The following is a 14,479-nucleotide window of genomic DNA, read 5'->3' as shown; positions in this document are numbered from 1 at the left end:
TTTTTAGGGTCACAGGTTCACATCTGTGCTGAAGGACAGGCAATGAACAAATGTCTGTTTGAGTTGTGATTTCTAAGGCTGCTGCCCTGACACTGTCTTTGTGAGTAGAGGGATCCCAGTTTCCACACAGCTGAATGTGAAGTGGACACTGGGAATCTCTTCAGCCTAGAGCATTGGTGTTTGCCCCAGTTCACTGTATTCAGCTTTATATGCGGCATTTGACCAAATCTGCACCATTGGTTTCTGCATAAGACCTTCTGCGTAATTTCATATACAAACACTACCCGACTTTACTGGATTCCATCTTCTTTCTTCCAGTCCCAGAGTTTTCCCATGCTTTCCTCCTAGTACAGCCTCTTACTGAGATAAATTAGCTTTTCCTTCCCCCATTCCATGTAAAGGATGGTCAACCTTTGAACTTCCAAATCTACATACTGCCAATGCCTTATGTGGTGGAGTGCCAGAAGATGCAGAGAACTGTGGAAAGAAGGAACTCTGGTAAAATTTCAGAAACTGAAGATGATAGCGGCTTCCTTATGCAGCAAAACTCAGCTACATTATGGAACCAGGCTCTAATCAGACATTGGTATCACACAGCAGTACATCCTGAATCCACAGCACTGTTCTGTTGCCAGTGGTGTGGTGTGACACCGGTGGATGAGCTGCACAGTAGCTTAAAAGTTAAATTGCCTCTTCTTTTTCTTGGATATCACATCAAAACTGATCATAGAATTAGCTCTAAAGCAGAGAAGGGTATGTTCACTGGCAGTTTGGGAAAATAAATGAATGTATTTTTCTTTCTTTCACAGAAAAAACCTTTTCCCTACATTTTTAGTGAACCAAAGCTGGCTGTTCTGCTGTCAGTTCACCAAGCACTCTCCAAACCCTATAAAGGAAAAGAGGTCCAAACCAGAGGATAAGACAAGATCTGGTTTTAAGTAAGGGTATATATAATGTAAGTGTTTTGGGGCCTCAGTACTAATTGTTTAATCTTGTCACTCATTTCTGGTGTGCTTAATTAATTGCAAACAGAGACATAGCAAGGTAGCAAAAAGAAATTAAATGGATTGAGTCTTTTAGTCAGTCTTCTAATAATAACATAAAATCTAAATGCTGCCTTTCAGAACCTTGCACAAAATTTTTGCTTCTTTGATGACATAGTGTAGAAGAAATGTATGTCATCGTTTGCCTTCTGCAAACACTCAGGCTGGTTCTGATCCTCACAGGGTGGATTTTGCAGGTCTGCCTGTTCCTAACTTTCACAGCTTGAGAAAAGGACAATACTTGAACTTGCCAGTATACAGGAACTCTAACTTTCCTGGGGTTTTTTAATGATTATGCAAAGAGGATGGATTGTACTCTCTAGGTCAATATGATGCCGAGAGATGAGATATTTGGACAAAGAAGTTGACTTTGTAGTGTGAGTTTCAGGATATCCACTGTTTAGATTCCAAAAACTTGGGTATGTAAAATACTTTTCAAATGCTGATTGCATTACAGGACCTGGCTCTGACACACATATTTTTGCAGGGAAAGGATGAACATGACTAAGGGATATAGAGCTTCCTTAGTAACATCACCAGTAGTGTGACCCACTATGCTGTGGCAGAGGCATTCTCTACAGGTAATGAAGTCCCTCTAAAAATAGCATAGCTACATTGAGACTTATCCTTTTTTACTTGACATGTAACTGACCATCTGACAGTGATTAGAGCTTGTATTAAAAAAAAATAAACAAGGGGATTATAGAATCCTCACTTATTTTGTGGATTCATTTTGTTTTGGAAAAAAAATATCTTATTTCATAAAACTTAGTAGAGGAAATGCATCTTCTGTGAGAAAGGATCCTTAGGCATTCATAATTACTTTCAGCATACCAGAACAAGGGCATTTGGTACCTGACCAATAAAAATCAGATACTTTCCCAAAGGAAGAAGTTGAAAATCTCTATCAGTATAGTCAGTGGTGGTAAATCCTCATACTTCCAGTGGAAAATTATTCCTTCTTAACTGGTGGTATGTTTTTAAGAACATTTGTCTCTTGGCAAGTTCAGCGTTACCAGCCTCTGTGTCTCTGTTGGAGGATTATTGCTCTATCTTTGTGGTAAATAGAGCTACACCTTTCCCCCTTCTTCTTCTTCTTCTTCTTTGGTGGGTTTTTTTCTGTTTTGTTTTGGTTTTTTAATGCTGGCAAGCTGCTGATATAATTAAGTTTTGGAAAGAAGCGAGGGTGTGGGTGCCTGAAAATGTTAAAGACAGGTTAATTCTAGACATGGCTTTGCATGTTGACATTTCCCAGTTAGCACACAACTTCATAGTAGATTTCTCTTGAAACTTTGCCATGATATACTGCCAGCAAATGGGAGTGGTGAAAAATGCTGGGAAGACCAGTGACTGCTAAAATAACACAAAATAGTGGTGCTGTCATCACCTGTTGCCACAACATAGAATTCAACAAAAAATGCATGCAGTAGAAGACCCTAGAATATTTGACAGCATTGTGTATACAGGTCACGTTCAAGAAAATATTTTATCTTTTTTTATTCTATCCACAGATACTTGATAATCAGTTGTTGTGTTTTAGTAGCCTTGGCACCAAGAGTCTGGTTCCTTACTGGTTGGTATACATTAGCAGACTTCTCTGAAGTACTAGGAAGCTGCTTCCATTTTAATAAGCAGGGAATTGGGTCCTGAATATCTTTTTATACAAAGGGTTGTCCTAGGCCTCAGCTTGTAATTGGGATTAATATTGGTATTGTAATCTTACAGTGTCGTTAATATCGATGTGACATTGGAGAAGGAAAAGAAAGATGCATATAGTTTTAGATCTCTTTGAAGAACTATGCCTACTGCAATACTTCTTTTCTTTGATTGCATATATTCTTCTGGAGACATCATTTGGAATCTGATTCTGTGTCCATTGTAGAAAAAAATGTTTACAAGCTTCCGTGGAAATTTTGGACAGCCACAAAGATGAGACTGATTTTTTTTTTTTTCTTTTTTTTTTTGTTACTGCAAAACTATTCAATTTCTAGTTACCCATGTAAAGTGCTATGAAATTAATGAGCACTGCCTGCAAAATTTTTAATGAAAACCTAAATCTTAAAATGTCACTGTATCGACCTAATTTTAACAGTACTGTATTCTGTTGTCATTGTGTAATATTATAAGTACTGGTACAGGCAAAAAAAACCCCCAGCAAACAATATATTTAAAAATCTCAGGAATATTCAAGCACTGGATGAAAACTGAAAATGCTACAGCCTTAACATTTGGGGTTTTTTTTGTTAATTAAGTGAAATATTTACTGCAAGGAGCTGCATTTGTGAAATAGCTAATTTTAGCTCTGTAAAAGTTGAAGGTTTTCTGTTGTAAAAGTGGTTTTGTTACAGTCATAGTTGATATTTTTTCCCAATAAAGTGGAAAAAATCCATTAAATTTAATCTTTAATATTAAAGGTTAAGAGAAATGATAAAATGTGTTTTGAATCTAAATTATAGCAATTGAAATGAGAAATAAATATGCTTAAAATTAAATTAAGTATGCTTTTAATTAGCATTCATTTTTAAACATTAAAAAGAGCCCGTTGTAAGAAAATTTTTCAGTAGCCATCTGGACTGGACTTATGACAATTGTACAACAGTAGTTTACCTATACTTTTGGATTCTATTATGAATATATTTTCACTAGGAGGGAACTAAAGATAGTTTAGGTTTTCATAAAAATTTTATAAAACCTTATCAGTCATGCCGTTGTTTCACAGCCAATGGAAAAATCATGTATTCTTCAGTTTACATTGCAGCAGCTAGTGGAGAGGTTGAAAAAAAACCTGTTCCCGCTGTCTTGATGGGAACCACTACTTTTCTGAAAAGTCATTCAAATACAGATTACCAAAGACAGTAAACAGACAGACTAGAAAGCCGCTTTACAAAGCTAAAATGGACACATTTTGATATGCTAAGGTAGAGCAATTGTTCAAACCGACATCTCATTATAAGCTAGTTATGAAAATTTTGCTTTTATTTGTGGTCAGGTCTCACTCTCCAGGTAATGGCCATCCAATACTGCGCTTTTCCCTGATGGCAAATAAGCTATTATTTTTGCCAAGTTTCATGTGTCTCTATGTACTACATGTGGGGTAACATCACTGATTTGAAACATAAGTTTGTAGTCATAGGTAGTGTTTTACAGACATACACTTTATTTTGGGCTATATTTTGTATAAAATATAACTCATAGATAGTGAACAAAAGACACAAACAGGAATTACTCTTCTTTGATATTTCTGAAATGTTTCTGCTTATACAAGCATGAAATTGAAGCCATTAAAATTTAGAGAGGAAAATGAGTGTGAGCTCACCCTAGGATAGCTGTTCACTTCGTGACTGGATGGCTCACCCCAGAGTAAGAGACTTCACAGTATGTTTTTTCCACCTCTGTTTTTTCGTAATGTTACTGAGTTCAGCAGCTATTCCAAAGCAGGCTGCTCTAAGGGTCTCACACACTAGTAGTTCTGTGTCTTGTATGTACATTTTTCATAAAATTTTTATGTGTTTTTATTTATTTAGTATAATTTTACCGAGAAGACTGATTTATGTTCATTGATTCAGACGAAAAACAAAGTTTCACTTTACATAATATAAATGCTTAGTAATTGTAAACTTTTAGGAACATTTCCATTGCTGCTGTTAGGTTTGTCTTTGGGCAAGCTTTTCTTTGACCTTTCTAATACTTTCTGCACAGAGTTCTAGTTTGACATTTTTGGGGCCCAGGAGTATTCCAGTCAAAGATGACATATTTTCAGTGTAACGTGGAATAATGCATAAATAATTGCTATTACCTATACTACACATTCAGCATTACTCCAGCCATTTCTACTTGCTTTCTTCACCGGAGCTGGAACTGGTACTGTCGTTTCATTACTCATACATCTAGATACTTCAATATGTGTCAATATTGATGGTACAAAAGATGGAAAAAATCCGTATCTTGTTAATAACTATACAATTATGCTTAACTATAGGAAGTACGTGACAAAAGTAAGCATGATGGTTTTTAAATCCCCTTAATTTTATTTTGTTTATGCGTGTTTATCCTTTAGTTATGTATGGAAACAGATTTGACTCCTGTTGTTAAGTCAGATCTCTTAAATGAAGGATGAAAGATGCATGCCTATTGAAATAGATGATGAATAATTCTTGTTTTCAAGTGTACAATTAGGGTCAAATACTCTGTATGATACCAGAAGATAACTTTGTGAAGAGTAAAGTCAAGGTGCAACCATAATACCTCAAGGTTCATAGTCTGGTCTGCATACTGCTCACAGTATAGACTTTTGAATAAAGCTTGGCTTCTAGCCACACCTGCTTGCTAGCTACTGTACATATATTGAGGCAGGCTACTTGACAGTTTATGTACATCACCATGCCTGTCTGTGAAGGCATGCTAACTTATTTGGAGGTGTGCTTGATTAAAACTTTCTCAGGGAAGACTAAAATGTTGGCATTTTGGAATAGAACATGGAGGTTACAAGTTGCTATTACGTACACAGAAAGAGATCAAGGCATAGTTTGGACTGCAGAATCAGTTTTTGAAACCTTTCCAGATTGTATATATGTCTTTTATATAGTTTTTTCTGTTGTTAGCTAATTCTTTGTAAAAGAACCTAACCCAAAAAATCCAGAGAATTTGAAGAGGTGCCCTCCATCCATCTCAATGGCTTTAATAATGTCCTGCATGATCAAGTACCAATAACTTAAGTCATTTAGCATACACTCTAGCTGCTGTTAAATTCCATCAATTCTAGCTGCTTTTTTTATTCCATAAGGGCCTTAGTTTGAAAATAGAAGCCTTAGTGCAGCCCTGACTATCGGGCATAACGTGGAAGAACCTCTTATTGATCCTGCAGCCATGACAGAATTTTCTCCTTAGTCAAAATCCTACTGGAAATCAGTGTGCATTCTGTGTCTCTGAGTAGTGGCATCTGTGTAAAACAGGGTACAGGGGAGGGCAGGTATGTGACCTTTTTTACAGAGTGCCACAGCTCCTGGAAGGGAAGCATTCTGTGCTAGCCAAAGAGATGCTTGCTTGCCTTTCAGTTTTCTTTAGGATTCCTCCTTGTTGTGTGAAATTTACTCATTGCAATGTTGAGTAGTACACAAAGAACCATAAATAACTAAATCTAAGCTCAGGAACCATTCCATTTTGACTCTTCAAATACTGAGCAATTTCTAGCTCTTGCAGATAAATCCAAAATAATATTGCCTCAGGTAGTATTTCTGTAGTGAGACCAAAGACTTTTTTCAAAATCCTGTATTTAATATTTAAAATTTGCATTTTGTTGAAACTTTTCTAACGGTACAGTCCTTAAGGACAGGTCAGAAGGCTTATAGACTGTTGAATGTGTGACAAAGAGGCCATAAAGAATCTGGTCAGATGTAGCTAATTAAAGGTAAATGAAGGACAGCTGCTTTTTATGTTTCCAGCACATCTTTGATCTGCTCTACCCCTCAGACCTCTGTGGACAAGGTAGTTAAATACAAACTAGGAGGCCTATTTTAAAGACATTAAAGCCCTCCGGGGCAATCGAGTGACAGTCCAAACAGCCATAAGCTGTTTGCTTTATTCATTAGAGAACTTTAAATGTGTCAAGAAATAGAATAATGTCCATGCTCTTAGATCAGCATTAGCAATGAAGATTACAACAGCTCTGGGACATATGAATGGGCAAACTTCTTATGAAAACAAGTTTATTGAGAAGCATTTTACTATAATGGCAAAGAAAATATAGGTTACACATTTTCATTGCAGGGATATTGATTCAATATGCATTGAAATATCTAAAGGTGTAGTGACACAAACATCATGTAACCCAGTGCTGACCTCAGTGGTCCCTTCAATCATGTTTTAAAAAACTTCCTTTTCAGACACACATGATGGAAAGAATATGTCATATGTGAGTGACATAATAGCACGTAACACTTGCTGAAAAATTTATGGAGAATTTACACAGTATATGGTCTTTCACTTGTGTCTAGAGACTCAAATACTTAAGTTTGTAAATTTCAAGTGTTTATTTTATAAGTCAAAGCTTTAATGTCAATACAACATCAGTAAAGGATGTAGAAAGACCAAAAAAAGGGGAAAAAAATGAGTTAGCTATATAAACAACTCTTTATTGCTAGTCATTTTGTAAAAAGTGACTTTGTCCAGAAATATTTGCAAGTCAAACTCAGTATATTTTTTGAGAATTGTTTGATATCTTAAGGTTTTATTACTATTTTGTAATAGGAATTGAAATGGAAATTAAGGTGAAGCACATTTGTGTAACATTCTAAATGGTAAATTCTGAATATACATGCCATATTGCCTCAATAATATTTAAGAACTTAGAGAAAATATTTGCTTTTTTTTAAGTTGCATGCTGTGTTTTGCTCCATTATCTCTTGTGTCAGTACCTAGATGTTGTATGGTTTGCATAATCAAACTCTCCACGGTATTCAGCCCCACTAGACCAGCTTTCATATTTTAAAATCAAGTAAAGGTGTGAAAAATCTGGAATTTTAAAATGGTCGTGTCGACTGCCTTTTTTACTGTGTCATAAATGCAATTTTCATAATTCTTACCATACAAAGAACATTTTACCACAAGAAGGCTCTATGTGAATAATGCAGTTGGCATTGCTGGCCTATGAAAGTGCCGTATGCTATTGGAGTCTGGAAGAACCTTTCTTCCAAAGAGATGTAGATGTAGCAGAAGATCCTCTGTGGACTAGCCACTGATTTTTACTGGGTGATTTGACATTTCCTCTTGGTCTTACTATAGATGTATTTAACTATACATAGTTTAAAACTAACTTGATCCTTCAAATTGTCATAGATTTGTCCAACGGCAGATATTTCTGAATTCAAGTCATAGACATGAGGTTAATCAAGTTGGTAGGTCTGTGGACCAAGGACTTAACTTTTTCATTTTAAAATAAGCAGGAAATAAAAATATTCAAATTAAACTGTAAGATGGCCCTTGTTTTTGCTTAGCAAACAGTACTCAGAGCATGTAACTGAGCACTGAACACTTTAATTAAAGCATGTTCAAAGATTCAGTGAGCTGTGTTCTAAGCAACAATAAGTATAAAGATGTTGTTATTGCTGGCAGCATGAGCATAACGTACTGATTTGGCTGACAGTGCCAAAAGCATTGTGAAAAGCAAACAATGAATAAATTTGTGCTAAAATTAGAGTAGTTTGCATATGTACTTTAAACCTTGAAGCTAGATATTTTTTACCCAGAGGCAAGAAATATAATGGTAAATTATTACAGAGCTCTGCTAAATAAAAGATAGATAGATATTGTGGATTGAGGACCCGTGATTTTGGCTAGCATGTTCCACTCACATTGAATCCGCATGTATCAGCTTGGCTGTGTGTTAGACTGGGGAAATAAAAAAAAAGCCCATGCTGTGGTAAAACTACTGTGAAATGGAAATACAATAGCTTGATAGGACCATTTATCTTCAATTTAAAGCTCCAATAAAAATAAGTCAAAAAGGCAACTAAAATATAATAATAATCTTAGAGGATTTAACAACCTTTATTTTTCCATTTTTTAAAAAACTAGCTGAGACACTGAGACAACTATTAAGACCTTCACAATATGTTCCTTCTTGAAAAATGCTGCATTGCAAATGTTGGTTTATCACCACAATAACTTCTCAGTACTTATATGTGCATGTATTATCATAAGGTGAAATTGGCCCTCCCAAAGGCTATAAAGGTTTCTGTATGTGTGCCCATGTATAATCACAACTTAGGTTTGAGTATCTGGTATTCATGGCATGAGTATTTAAGAGGATCCATACCATTTTCTGTCCTTGTTCACTTACCAATTTTCAAGCTCAGCAAAAATAATGGAATATAATTACTTTTATATTTGCAATAGGACGGAACGTTTACAATCTGGTAATAGTAATGCTTTCTTCAGCTGGGCAGCAAGCAGTAAAATGATGCAGATACTAGGTAAGCTTTGTCAGCACCAAGGGTGAGCAGTCTGAACTATCTGATGCGTTGAGCGTGAGCACATTCCTAGCTAGGTCTGTGGATTGGGACTTGGGAACTGAAGGGGATTTACAGCTGAGCAACAGCCAGTCGAGATGACATGTTGCCTGAAACGCTCTTTCTCAGCTCGTGTCTTCTACACATTTAAAATGTCATTCCCCAGCACTTGGGTAACCTTTGCTTGAAACCTTGAAGATTAAAATGCTAGTTTGCTATACAGTCAAGGAGCCATTATGAATTCAACACAGGCTGAGTTGCTTTCATGGAAAGAACTCCAAGAACACTGACCACTTTCAGCACAAATGCTACAGGCCAAACATCAGAAATTTCCATCTACTGCTGAAGTCCCAGGGTTTTTTGAAATCCAGAAAATCACTGGTCCCAACCCTGCTATTCCTGTTTCCAATCAGCAATGTTACACTTCCAGGTTGCATCTATTAGAACACAGTTACCTAACAAGATGTTGAGCATGACCCACTCCTCCTGTAGGCATGCAAAAGCCTTCTTCTACAATGCGTTAGGTAACGACGGTAAACCAAAAGCTCCTCCTGGGATTAATTGTGATCAGCTAACACATTTTTAAACACAGACATCCTTGTCCACACCAAGGGAAAAATCATATTCACCATTTTGTTTAATTAACACGTTTTCTAGTATATTTTCTCCGTGTAGACAAGGTCTCTGAGGAAGAATGACTCATGAATGCAGCACTGCCATTACGGAGTACTTTTTGGAGTAACTTTCCATTTCTCCACATTTTCTAAGGAAAGCATTGATTTGGCTCATTACCTAACAGGTTAATTAATGTTTGTGAGGAACTCCAGGGTACCATTAGTTAATCCCATACCACACTGCTAAATAGAATCCTGGGCAAGAGTTAAAATAAGTGTCACGTTCTTATGCGAAGGCTAATATGTAGCTCTTTTCCAGCACAGTCCATGCATACTGCTATACAGTTTTCCTTGGAGCCTACTTGACACATCTTACAATTGAGACAGGCACGATACATGACTGACTCCCTAGGACAGGAGTGGTCCTCAACTGCCACATGTTGCAGTGAACCCAGCTTTTTGTGGACTTTCTGGGGGAGCTGTGCCCTTACAGAAGAGATAATAGTTTTCAGTGCCTATGAAGATGGAGTGGAGACAGCAGGCTGACAGAAGTTAGACTGTGTAGAATCGACACAGAGATACTTTTTGCAGGCATTGATTATTTTTCCAATAATGCTGTTGCAATCAGAAAAAGTTTCCATGCTTCATCTTGTCAAATAGAGTGTTTTAGCCAACAGACAAGCAAATCTAAGAGAAATTTGTCATTGTTTTTATTAGGATACAAAGATCAACACAAGATTCTTTCTTTCAGTCATATATTCTCAGAAGGAAATGCATAGTACACATAAAATATTTATGATCATTTCTTACATTGTAACTATATCTATGCAAAAGCCAAAATAAATACCAACTGTTCCAGCTATACAATATACAATGCTTGATGTGTTTATTGCCACATTTTCTATGACCACTCTCCTTTCTGTTGTGTTTCTCCAGTGATTGTGTTATTCCAGGAAAATGAGTAACACAAGGGGAGGAGGCTGCGTAATGACTTCTATGCTGTAGGAGGTTGTCTGAACTAACACATGGATCATGCTCTACACGCTCTACATCTCTTCAGTCTGTATTGGAATCTGTGTTCAGGGTGTACTATGTGGTAAACATGTAGAGGGTGAGCTACTCAGGTCTCAGCGTGTATCACAGACGCTTCACTTTTGAGTTCATAGCTCTGAGAGTTGAAGAAGAGCTGAAGACAAGAACTGGTCTCCTAAGGAGGACCAAAGGTATAATGATTCTTTTTTTATCTGTGCTATTTAGCAAGTACTGTTAGCTAGATTTCATTCTTTTTCTCCCTATTCAGTGAATAGAGGAAGTATGGAAACACCTGGGGAGATGAGGACAGCTACAATCCTGTGCTGCTGAAATCTCAGAATTTCACTTTTTGCCACATGGATAATTAGAGCACATTTTCAACAGAGTCATATTATTCTCAGGCCGTGTTGTATGATTATTGATACAAGATTTGCGTGCGTGATGGAAAAGAGGAACAAAGAGCAAAGGAACTCAAAATACCCACTAGTCACCAAAATGCTTTCATTGAAGAGATGTATGTGAAGACTGCCAGTTTGAAATTTAAAGTGTGAATCTTGTATAGGGAAATGTAATGTAATCTGTAGTGGGAAACAATTTAAAAACAAAAGAGATTAGTTGGAAAAGGGAGAATGCTCTACTGAGGAGGGTCAGTTTGGGGTTCAGTATTTTCTGTCATTTTATTCCCTCCACGGGCTCAGTTACTGAGCTGGATATTTTACTTAATAGAATTCTGGAGTCCCTTCTCGGTTGTTGATATTCCACTTGTGAACGCTCAAAGGATGTAAATGATGACAGCTGGTTATTTCTTCAACACAGAGATTTTGATTATGTCTTGTTTTATGGTTAGTATCCAGTTTTCACAAGGAATGTTCTTCCACCCAGAAGACAACAAATGTTGGACTGACCTAGTAATTGTTCTTTCCTATATTTCCTTTGGGCTCTTGTTCAGCTAGTTGGATCTGAGTTGCTTTAAACATAATTAGGCCATCATAAATCACTCTGGGTTAGTTCACATGTGACATCACCAGGAAGACCCAATGGGACGATTAGAATATGGTTTTGGACAATCTGTAGCTATGTTAACTACTTTATATCATGAAAGTAAAGTTGGTAAACAGTAGTCTTTAGTGTGACAAGTTAGAATATATTGCACCCTGATAGAGCTGTTCAGCAAATTAGATTTTCATAGTGCTAATTGAATTCGTCACAAAGCTGATGAACATTGGCTAAAGAAAGAGCAATATATTTTATTTTATTGAGCACAGCTCAGAGTGCTTGTAATTTAGGAGGGCCACCACACTTTCTGGGCAGGCTATCAAGTAGGATGTTGTAATGATCTGCATGACTACTATAGTAGATGGGAAAACGTAGTTTGTGTTTGTAGCTGTTCAATTCATGTCTTGCACAGTGTGCGCTCCTTTGGTGCTCTTCAGAGAGCTGTGTCATAATCCCAGCATCTTTTGAAGAGTTCTGTCTGGTGAAGTCGAGTAACTGTACACCATTTAAAACCTAGTGCATAATTAAATGATGAAACAAAGGAAAGACTAAGAAAGGCAGATAACCAATAGAATCCTGTAGTTATCAAAACAGAGCTCTTGCCAAGGACCTTGGAATTCATCTGATTCAGTTGCTGGAAAAATGCCTGAATTAAAAATTATCCTATGAAGACCAAGAAAATAGAGCCAAATTCTGGCACTGTACGTTTTTCCTCCCAAAATGGACATTAATGCTGCAAAAACAGAAGAGAGTGAACAACCCCTGGCCCCATGCTTGGCCCCCTACTGTAGGTTCTATCTGCCAAAACAAGATGGAATAGGAGATCAAAACCAAGGAGGGAAGCTGGAAAAGGAGGGTGATTGGAAAGGAAAAACTCATAGGCTATGCCCCCTGCTAGCACCGAAACACTCAACTGCCGCTCCACTTGCAAAGCACCTGTTGGCAGCTGTTGTAGTAGGTTATAGGTTTTGGGACAGAATCGGGATAGGAGACTTATACTCTATGTTCCCTTGTGTGACAAGTGATTTGGCCTTATTTTGGTAAAATCAAAGTAATTCCTGGGCAATCATTACAGCAATAAATATACCTGCTCAGAAATAACAATGACAGCTTTTGCTTTCTAGAAAAAATATAACAAATATTAAATTGCATGATTTTTAATGACTCCTTACTATTGATATTAATAGTCTTTGGCTAATACCACCTATATTTTGTCTTCCTTTTACCCAGAACTGAAAAACCAAACAATGTTACATGGAGTGGAAAGAAAATACAACAAAAAATGATCATAAATATTAACTGATGTTGTCATTCAAACACAGTGACAGGAAGCTAGGTGTAAGGGGTTGTCTGGCCAGTTTTATGTTTTGCAAGCTTTATACATTACAGTGGAATCATAGAAAAGTGGGATAATTGCACATGTTAAATTAGAACTCTCAGCAAGTAGTTTATATCAAGAATTCAGTTTAAACATTTTAATAGCCTCAGAAACTTTCATGTAAACCCCTGTTCAAATACATTTAGTTGAGAATTTTAGCATTAGTTTATGCCCTCCTTCTGTTACTAGCTCGAAAAATTACTTGTGTTTCTGTACAAAAACTTTTGCAGCCCTTTGTTGTTATATATATAGAGATTATTCTTCCTTAAGAGAAATATATAGTAAATATTAACAATATATATATTTGATATGTAAAGCATATCAAGCAGAAAATAAATGGTTATATATAAATATAGGTATTTATTATAGGCTGAGTTAAAAACTATTGCTTTTATTGGCTGTCCTTTGACTGTGATGAGAATCTTCCCTCTGCTAATGCTTTGCATCAGTGTAAAAGGCTTACTTGTCTAAGTACCTGTATTACTCAGAAAGTTTGGATACAGTTGAAAGTAGATAATGTTTTAGAATTTAATCCTTTCTTACATAAACTTAAAAATCCCCAAAGTTTTCCTATTCTACTTGAAACACTAAACTTATTAGTTCTAAAATAATTGAAATTTGAAACTTTAAGCCTTCCTTAGATTTATGTTCAGTAACAAAAAAGAGAACTTGTTTCTGAAGCTGCAGTGTACGAGCTACCCAGCAGAGCTTGGTTCTTTCACAAAGTCCACCAAAAGTCTTTCTCCATCCAATCTGCCAAAGAATAGGGTCAAAATGCAAATTCCATTACTTCAATAGTTTGTGTTGAACAGTTCAAAATGAGATTTTCAATTTATGTTCAGGTTGTTGCTTTGTTTTGCTTAAAAAGAAAAAGTAGTTGAGTAGCCTAGCATGTAGTAAATTGTCTTACATATTAGAGACTGTTAGCTTTAGTGACACCTGAGCCCAGCCGTATTCTGTGACATTAAAATAAGAGGACAGGATCTGGACCTTAAGACAGTGATAATCTGAACAAAGAGAGTATCTAGCAGGACATAAGCATGTGCTTAATTTTAGTGGGACTGTATTGTATGCATAAAGGAAGGAATTTGCAAGTGTTGTTAACTTGATAAGAATGCTTTCCTGAATCAAAATTTATGGAAGTTTAGCTGTGAATGACTAAAAGATGCATCCTGTATTACAAAAGGTTTCTAAATATTTTTTACTATAATAATAAATTAAATAGATGCATTCAAACATTGTAGTAAGTATAGTCTTCACAAACTGTTTTGTCTGTTGTAGCATTAAATTTATTACTCTAAAAAAAAGAACTGTGGATGCTTAAGAGTTTTAATAAAGCAGGGCACAGATACTTCAAAAGCATGATAATCTAGTATCGTGGACATATGGATACGTGTTTTCTTGGCATTC

The 14,479-nt window shown here is 36.3% G+C and overlaps 1 protein-coding gene across 1 annotated transcript in view; it reads left to right on the top strand.

Moving 5' to 3' along the window:
* Positions 1-14,479, top strand: part of SLC25A21 (solute carrier family 25 member 21) — a 255,320-nt gene that overhangs the window by 126,780 nt on the left and 114,061 nt on the right. The gene's annotated exons all lie outside the window — the stretch shown is intronic.

The sequence above is a fragment of the Falco cherrug genome, chromosome 7 (assembly GCF_023634085.1).
Source record: "Falco cherrug isolate bFalChe1 chromosome 7, bFalChe1.pri, whole genome shotgun sequence".
Taxonomy (NCBI): Eukaryota; Metazoa; Chordata; class Aves; order Falconiformes; family Falconidae; genus Falco; species Falco cherrug.
Note: the sequence above shows the minus strand (reverse complement) of the source record. Positions and strands in the feature narration are given on the sequence as shown.